We start from the raw sequence: 21,341 nt of genomic DNA, 5'->3' as shown, positions 1-21,341 counted from the left end.
CCTCCGGGTTCTGTGCTTTCTCTGGGTTTGGCCAATTCTAAGGCATGGGACTAAAATTAGCCCTCCCGCCAGAGGCTGCCTGGATGAATTCCTCTGGTGCTGTCCCTGAAGGCGCATCTGTCAGTGGCTTATGAGTCTGTCCAGTCCTGCCTTCCACTTGCTGGCAGGCGCAGAGAAGTGAGCCACTGCAGCCACTCGTCCGTGTCCTTTGGGTGTTTTATGTGACTTCTGAAAGTCAATCGCATTAGCTCCAGCGTCAATCCTCTTCCCAGAGGGATGAGACGTTGTAGCGCTGCTGTGTCTCAGAATTGCAAAAGCATATTCACTGCTCTGGAGATGAGAGTTCATTGAGCAGGGTCAGGAGACTCCATCAGATCCTTTCTAATCACAGGGAGCCTCTGACCTCAGACACACTGGTCAGAACTTGTCAATAATGAAGAGAATGTAAACCCAGATAGGATTGCCCTTACCCTTGCCTGGTTTCCCACTGTTCGGGTCTGTCATTGTTCCGTTTGCTTCATTTTACACCCTGCAAAGCATATGCCCCACCTAGACAGCTTTTATTCACTTTTGGGACACTTTCTGGTGGCCTGCTAAGCTCCTGCCCAGTGCCGGGTGCTGGCAACATAGAGGTGAATTAGACACACAGGCAGCGCTTGTGAGGTCTAGTGGGCTCATGGGAGCTGACAGACTCATGGCTCTGCCCCATCCCCAGGAGGCTGTTTTGCCCTTGCTGCTACTGATATGGCACTTTCAATAGCCCACGCCTGCTGCTCCTCCTCAGAGGACTGTTCTAGGGCAATGGAGTCACTTTGCAAGGAGGTGTCTCAGAGTTTATGTTTCCACCCTCCTTCTCCAGCCCTGGCTGCCATGAAGACAGGCCATTCAGGTATGGGGTCTGGAAGCCCAGATACTTGCCTTGGGTTGGGACAATGCTGAGGCATAGCTTACCCTCTTGAGTTCCCCTGGGGGGTCAGTCTGAAGACACCTTCTGCTTCAATTTTGCCTGAGATCATTCCCTGGCTTGGCTTCCTCCTCTTCTTGTCCTACCCACTTCCCCGTCCCCGGCTCCCTCACCGTCTTCCCTGGGAGAACGTCCTTCATGAATCACATGTGTGTGACATGACTCCTCCTCTGAAGGTCGGCTTTGGGGAGGTTTGTCCTGAGGCAGTCATAGAAACTTAGAAAAATACGAAACCATGTGACTAAGTTTAAGGGATGCTGGGAGAACAGTTCAAGGACTCGTGTGTGTGACACACAGAGGAAGGTGTGTCAGGGAAGGCTTGGTTCTACCGTGATGCTCATGGAGCATTGCTGATGGTGGCAGCGCAGGAGCAGGCTCAGCCTGCAGGGCCGTGGCATTGGCAGTGCATACACTGCTGGCTTCAGGTGCTTGGAGGTGGTGGCAGAGGGTTCATCCCTGCAGGGTTCTGCGCTATAGTCTTGCTTGTGGTTCTGACTGTGCTTTTCTTCATCCCGTCCACCTATCTAGCTGCTTCCTCTAGCCTTTCCGGTAATACTGTGGGTTCTTTCTCTGCCTTCCTCTTTCTGTTGCAACAAAGAGCTCTGCCTAGTCCTCGAATCACAAGTTTGGCGAGGATTGAGGAAGGGGGAAAGTGAGTGGCATGTGAACAGGCACAGAGTTGTGAAAGGGCACCCTCCTGGGGAGCTGCAGGAGTTTGGCATTATTGGGGATGGAGTCGGGGTGAGCTGGAGAGGGCTGGCAGCCAATGCAGAAGGATCGTATGCACTCTACTATGGAGATGGGACCTAGGTTGTTTCAGTCACTCTTTGCTTCAAAATGTCATCCAGATGTGGACATAGGCCTTCAACACTTACAGACCTAAACTCTTTGACTGTATAATACATTGCCCTCTGTTTTATTTACCAATGGACATTTCTGTAACATCTGCTGCCTCTAACTTCCTGGATCCATGGATACAGAGCTAACAGTAGAGAAAGGGTCTCCATTTATCTGAAATTCCAAGCTCTCTCACACAAGAGGAGCCAAGGGAAGGGGGATGATCATTTTCAAAGCACTTCACATTCGGTTTCTAATCTGGATGTATTATCATCATCATCTCACTTTACAGATGAGGGAACTGAGGCTCAAATAACTTACCAAGCTTGTTGAGGTTGCTCAGTTACAGAATATTGATGCTAGTGCATGAACCCAGACCTTCCACCTCCACAGCATCCAGTCTTTCCCTATGTGCTCTTAGACGATTTATCTGCAGGTTGTATTTCATTGTCTGCCTAGCACACATGTGAATTACAGCTCATCTCCAGTGTGGTGACAAGGCATCAATCTTATTTCTTCTGTGTCTTTCTAGTTTGGATGTGAGAGAAGATGTGCATTCATCAGGGATGACTGAAACCACTGCTAAGGATTCAGCTCTAAACTGACTGTAAGCCTCCGGGTTTGCAGCTAAAGGTGGGTCTAACCTTGGCCGCCAGGGACCAATAAATGAAACTATGACATCCATAAGTTTGAGATTCTGTGATTTACACTTTTGTGTAAATCAGTATCCATATCTAGTATCCACTGGTAATGAGTTGCTGAAGCCATGAACCTATTGGGAAAAATCCCCATGATGGTGACAGTCATCACTTACTGAATGTCCACTACATGCCAGATACCACACGAGACACCTTTATATGCTATCTATACAGTCCACACAAAAGTACAGTGAGGTAGGTGGGATCATGCCCATTTTCATGTGGAATTCAAGGTTCAATATATTTAAGGACCTTGTCTGGAACCACACAGCTAGCAAGTGGAAAAATTGAGGTTCACACAATTTGGTCTGACTCCAAAGTCCGTGCACTTCATCTAGAATCTGGCTACTCCAAGTCTTGTGCTTGGACCAGCAGCATCGCCTGGGGGCTTGTTAGAAATGCAGGATCCTAGGCTTTCCCCTAGGCCTAGCTCACCAGAATCTGGAGTTTCACCAGATTCCCAGGTGATGTCTATGCACGTGAAATTTCAAGGCACTGTTCTGGGCTGCACAGCCTCAGCTTCGTCCTTTCAAGATCTTGTGGATGGAATCCTGATTGCCATAGTCTCAACTGAGCATGAACACAACGACTCTCATGGAACCTTTCCTTTGCCCTCTAGTGTGGAGAATTGTCCCATTTTAGTCCCCTATCTTACCTAAGGATCTTCAACCACTGGGGACTGACCCAAAATCAATCAATCAATCAATCTATCTCTATCATCTATCTATCTATCTATCTATCTATCTATCTATCTATATCTATCTATCTATCTATCTATCTATCTATCTATCTATCTATCTATCTATCTATCATCTATCTATCTATCATCATCTATCTATCTATCTATCATCTATCTATCTATCATCTATCTATCATCATCTATCATCTATCATCTACCTGTAATATCTATCTATTGCCTGCCTATCATCTATCTATCTATCTATCTATCTATCTATCATCTATCATCTATCTATCATCTATCTATCTATCATCTATCTATCATCATCTATCTATCTATATCTATCTATCTAATCTATCTCATCTATCTAAAAAGGAGGGCGGCCAGGCCTGTGATACTGTGATATTCCGTTTGGCCAGCAGGGGGCACCCGCAGCATCTCCCGCGGCAGCCTCTTGAGCAGCAGGAAGAAAGCTGGGGAGTTCAGCTTCCTACCTGTAAGGAGGGTGCTGTGGACGGATTAAGAATAACGCTGTGAAGGAAAAGCTTGGCTCTCAGTTTGCTCCGTGTGGAGCACCCGGCTTTCCAGAGCTGTGGCGCAGAGGTGGAGAAAAGCTTTTGTCAATATGTGCGTTTCAGAGTAAGTGATGGATCTAATCCCTGGGAAAAGCCTATGCTCCTCTCTACCGGCTGCAAACCAGCCCTGGGAGGCAGGCGCGTGTGGTCGGGAGGCAGGGGCCTGGCTTCTAATTTTGGTTGTGCTAGTAACTCACAGCGGGACTTTGGGAGTTGGTTCTTTTTCTCAGCCCTAGTTCCCTGGGCTGTCTGAAACATAAAGTTCATAAGATCACCTCGAAGGTCTTTTCAAGCATTAACAGTCTATGAAGTCATAATTAAAATGTCCTAGGAGAACTCTCTCTACTTAAAAGATTTTTTTTTTTGTTAAATCAAACTGTGCAAAGCTAATTATTACTCCTTAATTCGTCTATTTTATAATTTCAATTTTTTCTACTTATTTTCTTTTTTTGGTGTAAAAGTGAACATTTATTTAAAATATGAAAACACAAAACACAAATTGAACAAGCGCCAAATACCACAAACATCCCCAAACCCAGAACGATGACATAATACTTTTTACAAAATAACTTCCTAACACATCTCTATAAGAACTTTCATCTTCCTACAGTTTTTTTTTTTTTTTGGCTTCATATGCTGTGGTCATCTCTTCATATATTGCAATTTTATAATATTTTGCATATAAAAAAACATAAGCTAACCTTTTCTCTAACAGAGTTGATAAACTTTTGTTTTATTATTGATCGTTGTATGCGATTCTGAAGCCATACAACTTCAGATACTGACTACTCACTGTTTGTAGTGTTGCTACAGGATTGTACTTTTCAAACAGGAAATGTGAAAAATCATATTTCACCCAATTCCCATCAACAAAGAAAAAAATGGTGCATTTACAACTGAATACTCTGTGTTCTTGAATATATTCTTTAGAGTCGAGAACTTCCATTTTGACTAAATGCCAGTGAGAATTCCAGATTGTGGAATTAATTGTATATATTTGATGACTTAAAGACTTTTTCACAGATTTAACTTCTGGCTCTGTATATTCTAAGCCTTTTTTCTCCTTCATTCCCATTTACTTCTGGTGCCAGGTACAGTGGGACACGTTCCTAGGGCGACAGAACCAGTGGTCCTGTATCTGCAGGCGAAGGTGTCAGGTGAGTCGCCTGCGTTGGAGTTCTGGAAACCGTTCCCACGACAGGCTTGCTCCCTGCAAAGCTGTGCCGGGAACCAGGGGAAGTCCATCGTCATTGCTGAAGGATTTCAGCCTGCAGGGGGCAGTGCAGGCCATTGGCTGTGGCTGTGCCAGACTTTGACTTTCCCCAGAAAAGGCTGCAGAAGGATGGGTGACTGGAAAATCCTCTTTCATGTGTTAAGTTTTTTTCACCTCTCCTGAGCTGGTTCAAATCCCAGTGTCATTTCCCTCCTCTCTGATGTGTCCTTTTTTCCCATTCACTACTCTTCTTGCTACATTCTGAAAGTCTGGAACATTCCCAAAGTCTGCTTGGAACAGACATAGCTGCATCCTCTTACTTCAAACCACAAGTTGAGGATCAGCGTAAGAAAAGGAAGCTAATGTTTTGTTTACTCTATTCCTCTTGAGGATATTTCTCAGGTAGGTCTCCCTGCCTGTGAGTCTCCAAGTTTTTTTTTTTTTGAGACGAGGTCTCACTGTTGCCCAGGCTGGAGTACAGTGGTGCGATCTCAGCTCACTGCAGCCTCAACTTCCTGGGCTCAGGTGATCCTCCCACCTCAGTCCCTCTGAGTAGCTGGGACTACCAAGTACGTGCCACCATGCCCTGCTAACTTTTGTATTTCTTTTGGTTGAGATGGCCCAGGCTGGTCTCAAACTCTTGGGCTCAAGCAATCTGTCCGCCTCGGCCTTCCTAAGTACTGGGATTACAGGTGTGAGCCAACATGCTCGGCCAATTATCTAAGTTTTTATTTTATTTGTTTTGTAAATTAAACCTCATAAAATGATGTAGTGAGCCTGAGCCAAACTCAGGATGAGGAAAAGTCTGTTAAAAGGGTAAACTGAGGCACAATAAAATTTTTAGAGTTTATTTGAGCAAACAATGATTCATGAATTAGGCAGCTTCAAACCAGAAGTGGTTCTGGACAGCTCCACCGAGGGAGAGGCTTTCACAGGCACATGGAAGTAAAGCCAAGAAAATGTTTGGTGGGTTCCTTAGACAGTTGCCTTGTTTGGTCTATCCCACTGGAAAGTCCCTCATAGCAATTGTTAAGTTTTTGGCTATTTCTGATTTGTTGAGCTTCAGTTTTGTTTTTCTTTAATGTAGGCATTTACAAGAAATAGCCCAAGTTAAATTTTGCTTGTATTTGCAAATCAAGCAAGGTAAAAGTCACTTATAAGGCCTAACTGGTTTTGTCTCTGCAGGCATTCTTCGGCCTTGGCCACCATTTTAATTTACTTGAACGACTTTACAGGACAAATGACTCCACTTTTTCATAAAAGAAATGGCATGGAAAAAAGGGGGTGAGGTGGGGCAGTAACTTTTAGGTGAAAAAAACTTAAGAGACAGATCACTGAGTGCAATATGTGGACGTTGATTGGATCCTGAGTTGAACAAACCGACTATAAAAAGACCACCTGTGAAACATATCGGGGCATTTGTGCATGGTCTAAAAATTAGTCGATACTGAGGAATTGTTAAGATGGTTGACTGTGATAATATAATAGGTGATAGTTTGGATTATGCTCCAGCAAGTGGGTGTCACCCTCTACTCCCCTTCCTTAGCTGTAGGGGTGAGACAGGAAGGAGGCGGCAGATGCCCAACCCCAGGGATTAGGTGACAGGGACCTTAGTTAAGGGGTCGGCAGTAGGGTTAGTGGGAAGGGGACGGCCCACGAAACCATTTTTCTCTCTCCATCTTTCCCATCTTCTCTTCCTCACACAGTTACACATTTTCTTGCTCTTGGGCTCTCCTTAATCTATTGCCCCTTTTCAGGACGCCCTCTTTCATTCCTTCCTCTTCCATATTCCCTTAAGCCAGTCAGGACTCTGATCTTGCTGTCTCCACTGCAGCATGCTCTGTCCATTCCCTTCCCTGAATGTCCCCTGTATTCACAGGCCATTTCTCACAGGTCAGCCCTGGGTCATTTGCTCATCTCTCCAGTTGGACAAGAGACTCTTTGAGGAAGGGCCAGAGCTAGGTCTGATGTCAACTTCACCCCCTACATCCTGTGTGCTCAGAAGAAGTTCACTGATTGAGAGGTCCACCAAGTTCACCAGGCAAACACAAGCTATCTTGGAATATGTCTTTTCATTGACAGAGGGTGGCCCCAGCAGTGCCTGTGCCACCCGGAGGGGAATTTGGAGGCAGTGGGAGCACCAGGCAGCAACCTGCAGACCCCCTGGAGGGTAATAAGTGACAAGGCTTTATTTCATCTTGTCCCATCCCTGACCATGGTCCTTCAGAGAAGCTGCCTTGAATAACGAGGCAGGACTTTTGGCAAATTAGACCCCGGTGGGCTCCACTGCAGTGGCTGTCAACCCTGGCCACATGTTAGCACCATCTGGGAGGGCTTAAAACTCAAGCCTAATGGTGAGCTCTCTGTACCTCCTCCAGACTAATTAAAGACTAATTAAAACAATCTCTGGGGAGTGGGGGCTCAGGCATCCCACATTTTCAAACCTGTTGAGATGATAGTGATTGTAGCTGAGGCCGAGAAGCACTGGGCTGTGGGAGTCTTTGCCCCACTTCAGAGCTGGGATTTAATGGAGCCATTTACAAAGCTGCTGGCTGGTCCTTGTTGGCTGTGCCAACAGGGAGAACAAGCTCACAGTATTTTATTTCTATATAATACAGTCAGTAGTCCCAGTAGAAAGCAAGGGAAGGTTCTTAAAGCCATCTACTTCAGGAGAAAACTGGGGTGTGGGACTTGCTGCCAAGAGGAGAAATTCAGAGGGATGGGATAGAGGCCTGTTTGCAGAAGAAAGAGGGGCTGGACAAGTAGTTCAGAAGCATTCACATTCCTTGTTCTGGGATGGGATGGGCAAGGGGCAAGAATGTAGGAGGGAGGGAGCCTGAGGAAGCATCACTACTCCTGGGAGTCATAGTACGAGGAAGAGCTCTTATGGCCCTGAGAGGATGGGGCTGCCTGGAGCCCAAGGTCCCAACCTATCACTTCCCAGGGAGGGTGAAAGTGTCCCTGTCCCTGGGGGTCCTCATGGAGGCCTCTGTATCATTGCCAGCCCTTGCCCAGAGGATGTGTCCTGTTGGGGGGAGGGTGTGGCGTGGCTGGGAGCTGAGCAAGGCAGGTATAGGTGGCAGAGGGGTCATGGTAGGAGGAGAGAAGTACTAGCCAGCTTGGCCTGTCTCCCTCACAGCACTGCCCCGCTGTGTGACCGCTGAGTGGGGAAAAGGTATGAAGTACTTACATGATGCTTAAGGCACAAAAAGTAACACATTTTTTATTCTTTCTAAATGATACACAATCTAGCTCTGAGATTCAGCTCGTGAGGAAGCCAGGTCTGGTTGCTTCTGGCCTCTCCCTAAACAAGAGCTCTGAGGCTCACAGGATCCACGTTGACTGCCTCTTTCCTTTCCTTGCTCTGCCTGTTAAGGGCATGGCTTCCTTGAGAAGGCGGCCCTGAAGCCCCATGCAGCAGCCCTTTCCTCTGCCTGCAGCTCGGGCTAAAAAAGCTTTGTTCCTTTGTTCTGAGACCTTGCCATCCTTAGAGTGTTGGGCCTGAGAGGGGTTCTGGTTACAACTAGGAGCAGAAACCCAAACCTTTCCTCTCCTGCAACTGATCTGGAGGGACTGAAACAACAACTTTTCTTCAATCTGCAGCATTCAAAGCTGCAAACTCTTCACCTTTGACCAGCTGTTCCCGTTAGATTCACCTGGGGGACTTTAAGAACTGTTGACTGACTCTCACTTCTAGATTTCCTGATTTAATTGGTCTGGGTGCAGGCTGGGCATAGAGACTTAAAGTTCCAGGTGGTTCTGATCTGCAGCCAAGGTTGCGAGCTGCTGCCAGCCCAATTCCTCTTCATTAGGCGTAGAGAAGTTTCACGGACCCAGCTGTCTGCAGAAAGCAAAGTGGTTAACATCAACACAGGATGCCAAGTCTCCCACTTGCACAGATGCAGTGTCTTTAAAAACCTGTGCAGGCTGAAAACCGTGTCTAAAACAGACCAGCATGGCACCACTCACCTGGGTTTTTGAAAACAAAAGTTTACTCACATACTCACCTAGCAAGTAAGGGAAGCCCATGCCTTTGGGACCAAAAGTTCTGGCTGTATTTGAGGAGGAATAAAACACAGCTGTTTCACATCCAGGTTATAGTACACTTCTAACAAATCATTCTACTACATTAGCTTACTTCTTTGTGCCCACTTTGAATGCCAGTTCCATAATGCCAGGGATTACATCTATGAGTTTTCTGCCATATCCCTACTTTACGGGACAGAGTCTGGCACTAAGGCAATTTTTGTCACAAGAACAGATGAATACCGGAACGGATGGATGGATGGAAGGGTGGATGGATGGATGGAAGGGTAGATGGATAAATGGGTGGGTGGGTGGATGGATGGGTGGGTAGGTGGATGGAAGAACAAATGGATAGATGGGTGGGTGGATACAGGATGAGCATGTGGATGGATGATGCAGAATCACTGCCTCCTGAGACGCTCTAGAAAATCAGCCTCTCACTCAGGATTTGTATTAGTTTGTTCTCACACTGCTATAAAGAACTACCTGAGACTGGGTAATTTATAAAGAAAAGAGGTTTAGTTGACTCACAGTTCTGCATGGTTGGGGAGGCCTCAGGAAACTTACAATCATGGCGGAAGGCAAAGGGGAAGAAGCATGTCTTACCATGGTGGAGCAGGAGAGAGAGAGAGAGAGGAAGAGGGAGAGAGAAGGTGCTAAACACCTTTAAACAGCCAGATCTTGTGAGAACTCTATCATAAGACAGCACTAGGGTGATGATGCTAAACCCTTAGAAACCACCCCCGTGATCCAATCACCTCCTACCAGGTCTCTCCCCCAGCACTGGGGATTACAGTTCCACCTGAGATTGGGGTGGGGACACAGAGCCAAACCATATCGGAGTTCTTTTCAAAAGCCAGAATTGGCGAGGGACGCCTGAAAGCAGAGCAACACGTCAATTCAATTTTTAAAAAGGTGAGAACTTCAGAGCCTAGGAAAGTTTCCTTTGAGCTATTCACATGGTCATCATTTAAGATTTTGTGAGTAGCGACCATATCGGCCTCTCTGTCTTGTGACACACACTCCCCATGATTGGGAAGAGAAAGAAAGCACGTTCTTAGGAAAGCCATCAACCTCACAGAGTGACCTTTCAGATACAATGATTTAAAAGAGAAGAAAAGGGCCGGGCGCGGTGGCTCACGCTTGTAATCCCAGCACTTTGGGAGGCCGAGGCGGGCGGATCACGAGGTCAGGAGATCGAGACCACGGTGAAACCCCGTCTCTACTAAAAATACAAAAAATTAGCCGGGCGTGGTGGCGGGTGCCTGTAGTCCCAGCTACTCGGAGAGGCTGAGGCAGGAGAATGGCGTGAACCTGGGAGGCGGAGCTTGCAGTGAGCCGAGATCGCGCCACTGCACTCCAGCCTGGGTGCCTGGGTGACAGAGCGAGACTCCGTCTCAAAAAAAATAAAAATAAAAAAAAATAAAAAAATAAAAGAGAAGAAAAAAACGCTGCAGTAAAAAGATCTCTTTCTTTCATTCTTTTCCAGCTACCTTTATTCCTAAAGAGGATATCTTTTGAGTTGCCTTTTATTCCATCATTGTATAGGCCTTCTCTCTGCTACCTGTATGGAAGGGAATCCCTCAGGGCTGAGATATTTCTGAGCAGGTGGGGGGTGATGGGAGGATTCGAGGTGGCTGTTGTCAATTCCTGTCCTGACCTGGTTTCATTCCAGCTGTTCCTAATTGGCATGCAGGGCATGCTGGCTTCTTCCGTCTGTCTCTTCCTAGTGAGTGAGTAGAAGATAGGCCATGTCCCTGAAGTATGCAGCCTCCCATCTTCCAGGGACGTTGGATCCAGGCCTGTCTGTAAGACCATGTCTTGAGTAGCTGCAGGTTCTTTGCTCGCCTTATGGAAGCTTTTGGATCTTGACGTCAGGCCTTGAGGACAGAGGGGTGAAGAGGAAGACAGGCCATGGCCTTAATTTTGCTCTCTCTTTGTTTAGTAAGAACTCCTCAGTCAGCAGTGTGTTCCACTACCCTGATCAGCTCTTACCTCTGACTCTTGACTGGGCAGGAACTGAGCCCACCAAACCATTTTTAGACTTTGCCGTGAACAGTAAGCCCATCTCCTGGAGGGGAGTCAGTGCTCTGCCCCGTTCCATGCAGCAGGTGCACGAGATGATGGCTGAAGTGTGCTCAGTATCCAGCCTGCCTAAGAGGAGCCGCTCAGCTGACGTGGCTCCTACCTCAACACAGACAGTGCTGCTAGAACCAGAAAGGATCCGGTGAATCAGCAAGGGGCAGCTTATTTTGAGGATGTGATCCTTCCTGGGGGAGTCCTGCTCCTCCTGTCAGGCATGACATTCCAAGTACTTACAGATGACCTCCCAGAAACCAAGGGCAAAGACCAGACCTCTTTTTGGGCAAGGTTAAATTGTTCACTACACAACATCCAAATTGAGATGTCAAGTAGACTGTTGGGTATATGAGTCTGGAGTTCCATGGAAATGTCTGAGCTAGAACTAAAATGGTTGGAAGCCTTAGACAGGGTATTATTGAAATCCAGGGGTAGGTAGAGGAGGCTTGAAGACAAAGCCTGGACACTGTACCATTTAGAAGAGGCATAGAGAGCCTGAGTCAGCAAAGCACACTGAGTGGTAGCAGCCAGTGACTTAGGAGGAAACTAAACCCTTTCATGTGTTTGATATATATAGAGATAGATCATTATGGTACAATACCAGAATGGTTAAAGGTGTCAGAATCATAAGTACCAGAGAGTTTGAAAGGAAGAAATATTACTAGTGTTTAATGGAGCACTTAATATGCATTAAGACTTACGCTTGCATTATGTACAAAACTTCAGCAGCTATCTACTCCTTTGAATTCTGCATTTTATAAAAATTACTAGCATTTAGTGAGTGCTTAATATAAGTTAGGATTGGTGTTCACATTATGCACAAGACTTTATGAGGTATCTTTTCTACTAAATTCTCCATATTACAGAAAAGGCGTTAAGTCTTAAGAGGGTAAAGTAACTGGCTCAAGGCCAAATGAGATTTACTGCATGTCCATCTGACTCTAAAGCCCTTTGGTTAAGGACGAGGCAACACTGCCTCTCTGGGGCACTGAGGACTGAGGAAGGAATGAGAGGCCCTTGGAGGAGACAGAAGGCACTTTCTGTAGGGCTATTGGAAGCATACGTAGAATTGCTCTATGCAGCAGCAGAAGGCAGCCCCAGGGCCATGCTAGAGCTACTGAGAGGATTTCATTTGGCACAGGGAAGCCTTTCTGATACCTATGGCTCTGTGAGCCACACATAGGTAGTGGCATTCCTCACAGCAGTGTGTTCAGGGAGGCGTGGACAGTGTCTTCTTTCCAGTTCACCCTGCTGCTCCTTGTGTGTGACAGGCTGCTACCGGGGGCCAAGCTCTTTTTCTGAGCTTTCCTTTTTTTTTTTTTTTTTTTTTTCTGTGCTTTCTGGGCCATTAAGTGTAATTCAAATACCACAATCCACTTACTTTTTTCACACCTTGCCTCCAAGGTTTATTTCCCATACCTTCAATTTTCTTTTCTTTTTTTTTTTTTTTTTTTTTGAGGCTGAGTGCCGCTCTGTCGCCCAGGCTGGAGTGCAATGGCGCTATCTTGGCTCTCTGCAAGCTCCGCCTCCCGGGTTCACGCTCCACCTCCCAGGTTCACGCCATTCTCCTGCCTCAGCCTCCCGAGTAGCTGGGACTACAGGCACCCACCACCGCGCCCGGCTAGTTTTTTTTGTATTTTTAGTAGAGACAGGGTTTCACGTGTTAGCCAGGATGGTCTCTATCTCCTCACCTTGTGATCCACCCGCCTCGGCCTCCCAAAGTGCTGGGATTACAGGCATGAGCCACCACACCCGGCCAATTTTCTTAAATGAAAATCAGCCAATCAATAAGCTGCAATTTAGTGCATGTCATGTGGCTGGTGCTATACAGGACTAAACTGGGCACTAAATGTGTGTCAGGTACTGTGCTAGGCACATTCCAACAACCCAATTAGGTAAGGATTACGATTCCCATTTAAAGGTGGGGAAACTTCGGAAAGGTGAAGTTGCAGAGCCAGGATTCAAACTTCAGCCGGCCTGGCTCCCACCCCCATATATAATAACTCTGACTTGACCATGGTGTTACACTTCTTGAGGTTGTCCAGGCTCATGTGCAAGCTGTCTTGTAAACCTTACTGGTTAATTAGAGGATTGCTGTGTTTCTCACCGTAAGCCATTAGCAGTAAATGAGTAAGTATTGAAGTTTTGATGAAGGCTGAACATCAGAAAGCTTAGCTCAGCAATAACGTGGTTCTTCCTTGAATATCAGCTGTGGGCAATAGGGGCTGGACACTCACCCACGTCCATAGCTGCCAGTATTTATGCTGACCCAACACTTCGGCAGGGCTCAGCCTGGGACGTGGGTGCCTGTGGTAGGTGAGCAAGCACTAATTTCTACATAATTTGAATCTTCAGCTTCATGCTGTTTTTTTGGCTAATGATACTTTGTCACTAAGTCACTATAGAGTTTGCAAAGTGCATCCTCCATAATCTTATGTGATCTTATACCTGGAGGCACACAAGGTAGGTGCTGTGGTTCCTGTTTCATAGGTAAGGAAACTAAGATCCAGGGAGGCTGAGCAAAATGCCCCAAATTACAGTCAATTAAGGCAGAACAGGGACTCCCATCTGCTTTCTGCTGCCTTTCCAATGACCTACATCTGCCTACCAGCACCTTGACTGTGGGCCCAGGGAGAGGAGTCTAACCGCCTTCCAGAGTTGGAGAGGTAAGTATTGGAGGAGAAAAAGAAAAAAGACAACAGCTATTGTGTTTTTCTATGGGAAGTGCTGTACAAAATTTGATTATCTCCAGATTCCAAGCCAAGCCTGGCAACTGGGCTAGTACCTAATTCTTAGGCTTGCCCATGCATGGAGGAAAATGGGATACTGAAGACATATAAGGCATTATTGCTGCATTAATGAAAGAGCTCGCAGTGATTGCACTGTGAAATTTACCTGGCAGCTCAGCAGGGAAATTGCGGCTAATTAATTTTGCCTGACTTTATGGAAGCTTCCCATTTTTAATCCTCTCTCTGCTTTATGCCAGAACGTGAGTGAGGGGGATGTGGATGGAAATGTAATCTGTTACTTGCAAAGTAGCTTCTATGTGTAGCGGCCTGGCATTTACTCCATAGCCCACCCTCCATTTTCCAGCATAGACATTCTCTTCTCATGGGGCCTGGGCGGAAAGAAAGAGGGTTTCATTCAATTCCAGCAGAACTGCAGAAGAATTGAAAATAAGGAATTCAGAGAAGGAAGAAGGGGATTTAAGAGGCTGGCTGTGCAGATTTGATGGAGAAATTCAGAGCATTTTTTTGGAGCTGGAAATGTTCTCAGAAGTCATCTATTCGATCCTATTGATTCTAGCCCTTCCTTGTGTGGCAATCTCTGAGTCAGTTTGGACTGTGACCCAGGAAATTGACCTGTAAGAGGTGAGCTTAGACAAGGGCCCATGGAGCGATTATTGTCCGGTGCTTGATAAGGCCTAAGGATTGGGGGCGACATCTGAAAATGATCTGTGGCTGTAAGGATGGAAAACAGCATCTGATCCGGGCAGGTCATTTAGATCTGAACTGAACCATGATTAACTATATCTAGATACTCTGGCTGGTGGAGGGACCCACATTGGGCCGATGTTGGGGATCCAGCCTGGGCTGCTGCACCTTCTTAGTCTTCAGGCTTAGGGAGTGGAGCAGCAAGGTTCCTCCAGCTGTGACTACATGTCCCCAAGGCATGCCAAAGCCCCTTTTGGGGAATCATAGAGAATGCATTGCAGATCAAAACCAGGGACCATCCCCAGGCCTAAGCCATTTTACAGAATTCTCTTTTCTTCTTTTGCTGGGCCCTGTCTTTTTTAATGTTCCCACCAGTCATTCTGTTCCGTAGCCTGGGTGAGTGGTACTGATATAGTTTGGATATTTGTCACCTCCAAATCTCATGTTGAAATTTGATCCCCAATGTTGGGGGTGGGCCTGGCGAGAGGTGTTTGGGTCATAGGGGTGGATCCCTCATAAATGGCTTGATGCCATCCTAGGGATAATGAATGAGTTCTCCGTTAGTTCTCGTGAGATCTGATTAAAAAGAGCCTGGCACTTCTTTCTCTCTGTTTCCACCTCTCACCAGATGATGCTCTCCCCTTTCCCTTCCACCATGTGGAAGTTTCCTGAAGTAGATGCCAGCACCGTGCTTCTTGTACAGCTTGCAGAACTGTGAACCAAATAAATCTCTTCTCTTTATAAATTACCCAGCCTCGGGTATGCCTTTATAGTAGTGCAAATGGACTAAGACAGATAAGAAGTAGGCTTCCCAAGTCTCTCCATTCCTGCTGCCCTGGTCTCTGGTTTTGGCCCCCCTTAGGAATGATATTCTCTAAGCATTTCTTCTAATCCCTCCCTCCCACGTCCACATTTCACAATTGCCAGAGCCACAGGTCCCTGGAGCACTTGAGTGTCCCTGTGTGAGCAGCCAGTACCACACAGGAGAGAACTTTGGCAGGAACACTGTGCACATCTGCAGCACAGCAGAAAGGTTACCAACTTGGCTGAGGCTGGGCTTCAGCCATCTAGAGAAATGTGAAGGGGCACTAGCCTTGCCTCTTCCCTCCCAGGGCCTCAGAGGTCAGGAGAAAGCATGTCACCTCAGGGAGAACATTCTGAACTACAGGGCTCCCTGTTCATGCAGCTTCTGGCTACCCAGGGCAACCCTGAGGGAGGCCAAAGGTTTTTACCCATTGGTGTGAATCCATGGGTGCAGGTACTAGGTGGAGAGAAGGGTATTCCAGGCACAGAGAAAGGCAGAGGCGGGTAGGAGCAGGACATATTTGGAGAAGTGACTGGTGTGCAGAACACAAAGGGGGTTATCAAGTTGATGAGTCTATAGTAGTTGGCAGGGGCAGCTCAAAAAGGCGGTGCTTCTTGACAAGGGACTTGGATTTAGAAGTACAAGAACGACTGAAGATTTTCTTCTTATTAGATTTTTAAAATGTAATAACTTTATTTTACTTTTTTATTATATATTTTTAAGGTGTACAACATGTTGTTTCCACATGGTAAAATGGTTACTATAGTCAAATCAATGTCTTCATCATCTCACATAATTACCCTTTTTTTGGTGTATGGCAAGAGCACCTAAAATCTATTCTTTAAGCCAAAATCCTGAACACATTAACTATAAAGTTGTCACATTGATATTAGATCTCTACACGTGTTCATTCTACATGCCAGTAACATTTTATTTAGGAGTAGTTTTTAGATTTACAGAAAAATTGCCAAGATAGAACAGAAAATCTCCATTTCCCCTGTGATATTGTGATCTGATTGGAAATATGTATAGGCATACCTCAGTTTATTGCATTTCACTTTATTATGCTCTGCAAATATTGGGTTTTTTACAAATTGAAGTTTGTGGCAACCCTGTGTCAAACAAGTATATCAGCGTCATTTTTCAACAGCATGTGTTCACTTTGTGTCTCTGTGTCAAATTTGATAATTCTTGTAATATTTCAAACTTTTTTATTATTATTATACCTGTTTTGGTGATCTTTACCTAATGATCTTTAATGTAACCATCTTAATTGTTTTGGGATGCCATGAGCCATGTCCATATAAGATGGTGAACTTAATCCATAAATGTTGTATGTGTTCTGACTTCTACCTATCAGCCATTGCCCCAGCTCTTTCCCTCTCCCTAGTCCTCCCTTTTCTCTGAGAGGCCAATTAGTAATCCTACAATGTCCTCTAAGTGTTCAAGTGAAATGATGAGTTGGACATCTCTCACTTTAAATCAAAAGCTAAAAATGATTAAGCTTAGTAAGGAGGGCTTGTCGAAAGCCAAGACAGCCTGAAAGCTAGGCCTCTTGCTCCAGACAGCCAAGCTGTGAATGCAAAGGAAAAGGTCTTGACGGGAATTAGAAGTGCTACTCCTGTAAACAAACAAATGATAAGAAAGTGGAACAGGCTTATTGGTGATATGGAGAAAGTTCTAGTGATCTGAATAGAAGATCACACCAGCCACAACATTCTCTTAAGGCAAAGCCTAATCCAGTGCAAGGCTCTGACCCTCTTCAATTCTATAAAGGCTGAGAGAGGTGAAGAAGCTGCAGAAAAAAGATTCAAAGCTAGCAGAAGTTGGTTCATGAGGTTTAAGGAAAGAAGCCATCTCCATAACATGAAACACAAGATGAAGCAGCTAGTGCTGACGTACAAGCTGCAGCAAGTTATCCGGAAGACCTAGCTGAGATCATTGATGAAGGTGGCTACCCTAAACAGATTTTCAATGTCCATAAAACAGCATTCTATTGGAAGAAGATGCTGTATACGACTTTTATAACTAGAAAGAAGTCAGTGCCTGGCTTCAAAGCTTCAAAGGACAGGCTGACTCTTGTTAGAGGCTAGTGCAGCTTGTGACCTTAAGTTGAAGCCAATGCTCATTTACCATTCTGAAAGTCCTAGGGGCCTTAAGAATTATGCTAGAGCTACTCTGCGTGTGCTGTATCAATGGAACAACAAAGCCTGGATGACAGCACATCTGTTTATATAATGTGGTTTACCAAGTATTTTAAGCCCACTATTGAGACCTACTGCTCAAAAAGAAAAGATTCCTTTCAAAATATTACTGCTCACTGACAATGCAAGTACTCACCCAAGATCTCTGATGGAGGTATACAAGGAGATGAATGTTTGTGTTCATGCCTGCTAACACAACATGCATTCTGTAGGCCATGGGTCAAGATGTAATTTTGACTTTCAAGTCTTATTATTTAAGAAATGCATTTCATAAGGCTATTATCATTACCATAGATGGTGATTCTTCTGATGGATCTGGGCAAAGTAAATTGAAAAACATCTAGAAAGAATTTACCATTCTAGATGCCATGTAGAACATTTGTGATTCACGGGAGGAAGTTAAAATATCAACAGGAGTTTGGAACAAGTTGCTTCCAACTCTCATAGGTGACTTGGAGGGGTTCAAGACTTCAGTGGAGGAAGTCACTGCAGGTGTGGTGGAAACAGCAAGACAACTAGAATTAAAGTGGAGTCTGGGGATGTGACTGAATTGCTGCAAAACTTGAATGGTTGTGGAGTTGCTTGTTTTTGATGGACAAAGAAAGTGGTTTCCTGAGATGGAATCTCCTCCTGGTGAAGATGCTGTGAATATTGTTGAAATGATAACAAAGGATTTAGAATATAACATAAACGTAGTTGATAAAGGAGCAGCAGGGTTTGAGAGAACTGACTCCAATTTTGAAAGCAGTTCTACTCTGGGTAAAATGCTGTTAAACACATGGGCACATAGAAGGAAACGACACACGCTGGGACTTATCAGATGGTGGAGAGATGGGGGAGGGAGAGGATCAGGAAAAATAACTAATAGGTACTAGTCTTTTTTTTTCTATTTCTATCCACTTTTTTTATTAATTTTTTTTGCACACAAAACAGTAAACATTTTCTAAAAGTACATACAAACAAAAAGATGCATATCAAACATATTAGGAAGGTTGCACATGGGAAGACGGGGAATAGAAATGGGGAGTGGGAATTAAAGAAAATAAATGAGAGAGGGACTTTGTATGGATCAATGATAATAACTCAATCCTCAATTTGACAAAGAAGAAGGAGAAGGAAGAGGAAGAAAAAGAAAGTGGGATAAAGGATCAGAAAGGGAGGAAAACAGAAAAAATTAGAGTATGACTCCAGGGTAGACCTGTTTTGTTGTCGCTGGGTTGGTTGGTTGGTTTGTCTGTTGTATTTTTCATATGTTTCGCCATGTTGGCCAGGCTGGTCTCGAACTCCTAGCCTCAAGTGGTCAACCCTCCTTGGCCTCCCAGAGTGCTGGGACTACAGGCGTGAGCCACCACGTCCAGCCCCCACATTGCTTCTGGCCTCTGTGGTAGACCTCCCAGATGGGGCGGCCGGGCAGAGGCGCTCCCCACATCCCAGACGGGGTGGCCGGGCAGAGGCGCTCCTCACTTCCCAGATGGGGTGGCCGGGCAGAGGCGCTCCTCACTTCTTCCCAGACGGGGCGGCCGGGCAGAGGCGCTCCTCACTTCCCAGATGGGGTGGCCGGGCAGAGGCGCTCACTTCTCAGACGGGGCGGCCGGGCAGAGGCGCTCCTCACTTCCCAGACGATGGGCGGCCGGGCAGAGGCGCTCCTCACTTCCCAGAGGGGGTGGCCGGGCAGAGGCGCTCCTCACTTCCCAGACGGGGCGGCCGGGCAGGGGCTCTCCTCACTTCTTCCCAGACGGGGCGGCCGGGCAGAGGCGCTCCTCACTTCCCAGACGGGGCGGCCGGGCAGAGGCGTTCCTCACTTCCCAGACGATGGGTGGCCGGGCAGAGGCGCTCCTCTCTTCCCAGACGATGGGTGGCCGGGCAGAGGCGCTCCTCACTTCCCAGACGGGGCAGCCGGGCAGAGGTGCTCCTCACTTCTTCCCAGACGGGGCGGCCGGGCAGAGGCGCTCCTCACATCACAGACGGGGCGGCCGGGCAGAGGCGCTCCTCACTTCTTCCCAGATGGGGTGGCCGGGCAGAGGCGCTCCTCACTTCTTCCCAGACGGGGCGGCCGGGCAGAGGCGCTCCTCACTTCTTCCCAGACGGGGCGGCCGGGCAGAGGCGCTCCTCACTTCTTCCCAGACGGGGTGGCCGGGCAGAGGCGCTCCTCACTTCTTCCCAGACGGGGCAGAGGCACTCCTCACTTCTTCCCAGACGGGGTGGCGGCCGGGCAGAGGCACTCCTGACATCCCAGACGATGGGCGGCCGGGCAGAGGCGCTCCTCACATCCCAGACGGGGCGGCCAGGCAGAGACGCTCCCCACTTCCCAGATGGGGCGGTGGCCGGGCTGAGGCTGCAATCCCAGCACCCTGGGAGGCCAAGGCAGGCGGCTGGGAGGCGGAGGCTGCAGCGAGCCAAGACCACGCCACTGCACTCCAGCCCAGGCAACACCGAGCATCGAGTGAGCGAGACTCCGTCTGCAGTCCCAGCACCTCGGGAGGCTGAGGCGGGCAGAGCACTCGGGGTCAGGAGCTGGAGACCAGCCTGGCCAACATGGTGAAACCGCGCCTCCAGCCAAAGGAGAAAAAGCAGGCAGCGGTGGTGGCGGGGGCTGGCAATCCCAGGCAGCCTGGAGGCCGGGGCAGGAGAATCACGGGAGCCGGAGGCAGGGAGTCTGCAGCGAGCCGAGTAGACAGCGAGCCGAGTAGATTCCAGCCTGGGCCACAGAGGGAAGAGAAGGCAAGGGCAGGGCAGGGTGGGGCGGGGCGGCAGGCTAGGTACTAGTCTTAATACCTGGGTGACAAAATAATCTGTACAACAAACCCCCATGACACAAGTTTACTTATCTAACAAACCTGCACATGTACCCCTTAACTTAAAATAAAAGTTAAAAAAATGGTGTTGAACAGCATCACATGCTACAGAGAAACTTATAATGAAGGGAAGAATAACTTGATGTTGCAAACTTCATTGTTGTTTTATTTTAAGAAATTGCTGCAGCCACCCCAGCCCTCAGCAACCACCTCACTAATGAGTCAGCAGCCATCAACGTGGAGGTAAGACTCCCACACCAGCAAAAAGATTATGACTTGCTGAAGGCTTATTAGCATTTTTTATCAATTAAAAAATATATATATATGAATTTTTTTTTTTTAGGAGACAGTCTCGCTCTTGTTGCCCAGGCTGGAGTGCAATGGTGTGATCTCGCTCACTGCAACTCTGCTTCCCGGGTTCAAGAGATTCTCCTGCCTCAGCTTCCCGAGTAGCTGGGATTACAGGCACGTGCCACCACACCTAGCTAATTTTTGTATTTTTAGTAGAGATGGGGTTTCACCATCTCTATTGGTCAGGCTGGTCTGGAACTCCTGACCTTGTGATCCGCCTGCCTTGGCCTCCCAAAGTGCTGGGATTACAGGCGTGAGCGACCGCATCTGGCCAATAAAATATTTTTATTTTTATTTTTATTTTTTATTTTATTTATTTATTTATTTATTTATTTAGAGACGGAGTCCCACTCTGTTGCCCAGGCTGGAGTGCAGTGGCAGGATCTTGGCTCACTGCAAGCTCTGCCTTCTGGATTCATGCCATTCTCCTGCCTCAGGCTCCTGAGTAGCTGGGACTACTGGCACCTGCCACCACGCCCAGCTAATTTTTTGTAGTTTTTAGTAGAGATAGGGTTTCACTGTGTTAGCCAGGATGGTCTCGATCTCCTGACCTTGTGATCCGCCTGCCTTGGCCTCCCAAAGTGCTGGGATTACAGGCATGAGCCACTGTGCCCGGCCATAAAATATTTTTAAATTAAGGTATTATAAACCAAAAAAGTGTCTGAGACAGATATCAATCAA

General features: G+C 46.9%; 1 long non-coding RNA gene across 4 annotated transcripts in view; it reads left to right on the top strand.

Moving 5' to 3' along the window:
- Window positions 1-3,600: 3,600 nt before the first annotated feature.
- LOC134736488 (uncharacterized) overlaps window positions 3,601-21,341 on the top strand; it is a 163,878-nt gene continuing 146,137 nt past the window's right edge. For 3 of the 4 annotated variants that reach the window (XR_010120537.1, XR_010120535.1, XR_010120538.1), the window contains exons 1-2: window positions 3,629-3,817; window positions 4,845-4,910. This is a non-coding gene — a long non-coding RNA (uncharacterized lncRNA). Of the gene's footprint in view, window positions 3,818-4,844; window positions 4,911-21,341 lie in introns of all 4 variants that reach the window. The other variant, XR_010120536.1, reaches the window with a different exon arrangement.

Source organism: Symphalangus syndactylus, chromosome 4 (genome assembly GCF_028878055.3).
Source record: "Symphalangus syndactylus isolate Jambi chromosome 4, NHGRI_mSymSyn1-v2.1_pri, whole genome shotgun sequence".
NCBI classification, from domain to species: Eukaryota; Metazoa; Chordata; class Mammalia; order Primates; family Hylobatidae; genus Symphalangus; species Symphalangus syndactylus.
The sequence above is the reverse complement of the archived record's forward strand: the minus strand, read 5'-3'. Positions and strand labels throughout refer to the sequence as shown.